The sequence below is a fragment of the Elephantulus edwardii genome, unplaced genomic scaffold (genome assembly GCF_000299155.1).
Source record: "Elephantulus edwardii isolate Elephantulus edwardi_28Jun2011 unplaced genomic scaffold, EleEdw1.0 scaffold00024, whole genome shotgun sequence".
NCBI classification, from domain to species: Eukaryota; Metazoa; Chordata; class Mammalia; order Macroscelidea; family Macroscelididae; genus Elephantulus; species Elephantulus edwardii.
In genome coordinates, this window is record NW_006399774.1 from 13,850,878 (window position 1) to 13,852,315 (window position 1,438).

The 1,438-nt window shown below is 49.0% G+C and overlaps 1 protein-coding gene across 1 annotated transcript in view; it reads left to right on the forward strand.

Annotated features, from left to right (window-relative positions):
• Positions 1–1,438, forward strand: part of PNLDC1 (poly(A)-specific ribonuclease (PARN)-like domain containing 1) — a 39,078-nt gene that overhangs the window by 28,108 nt on the left and 9,532 nt on the right. The window lies entirely within an intron of this gene.

The window sequence follows — 1,438 nt, forward strand, 5'->3', positions numbered from 1 at the left end:
AGCTTCAGAATCCTTGCCTCCAAGGAGCAGCCTGGCTTCACCCTCTGCAGGGTGAACTTGTTTTCCTAGCAGTCCATACTCTTCTCCATGCCCACAGCTCAAAGGCATCAGTTCTCCTTCTGTCATCCCCAGTCACTGTCCAGCTCTCTGATGCAAGTGATTGCATGTATCAGGCACACCTTAGTCTCCAGACTGACATCGTTGCTCTTGAGTACTTTGGAGAGGTCTCTGACAGCAGACTTTCCCAATATTTGTGCATAGCTTAGTAGTCTTTTGTTTGTTTTTTTTAGATCAGATGGTGGAACACAGGGTCATTTTGAGCTAGTAAAGCATGTCAGGATGGGTTCCCTCTTGGTAACTTGGGAAACATCGTCTTTATCTGACTTTAAGGGGCAGTATTCCCCCTCCCCCATCATCCCCTGACCGTGGCATAGCAGTCGTATGGGGGTGAGATCCTGGTAACTGAGTGTGAAGCTGGGTTTGGCTTCTCATCTGACTACAGGGGGGATGGGAGCGGTGGGTCTCATGTGCAGACAGGACTGCATACCCCTGTGCAGAAGGGAAAGACTGACCTGATTCATCCGCCTCTTAGAAAGTAAACCAAGGAAGAGAGAACAGGGGATCCATTATTCAAGAAGGAAACCCCCAGACTGGGAACAGGCTCCCTGCCACGCCGTGGCCCTCGGAGGCTGCTCTTGCTTGTACTTGCTGTGTTCTGAATGAGGAAAATGTTTTGAGATGTCTGCTGGTCTCTGGCTGGCTGATCAGCCGACCAACCGACCCATCCATCCATCCATCCATCCATCCATCTGTCCATCCATGGATGAAGGAAAGGATTTCGGACTGGTCTGATAGAAGCCCTGTGTCCAGCATTCCAACAGTGAGAAAGAACTCTTGAGATTTGTTAACCTGGCGTTGCTCTCAGTGCTGGAGGCCACAGGATATTGGCACCCTAATAGTGAACTAGTGGTAAGAAGTTGCATTGCAATCCCGAAGACACGTGGTTTGAATCCACCAGTTGCCCTGCGGAAGAAGGATGGGCAGTCTCCTCCCATGTGATTAATTGCATCTGAAAACCCTCTGGAGGGTCAGCTATGGTTTGGTTCTAGCTTGATGGTACTCAACAACAACAATGGTTATATAATGAGCTCTGATGGCCCAGTGGTAAGAAGCTGTGCTGCAACCCCGTGTGGCTTGAATCTGTGAGCTGACCCAAGGGAGACGGATGGGCAGTCTGTGATTTTCTTCCCAGCTGTGGGTTGGTTCTGACCGGAGGGCACATAGCAACAGTACCAGTGCCTAAACAGCTGTTACCTTATTTTATTACAATTTGCAAATCTGTATTTGAAAAGTGATTGAAGATTGACGGCCACTCTTAGAGTTTGTTGATGCCATTCCCCCCCCAGCTAGTGCTTATTTTGTGTGTTAGTTACTTGAT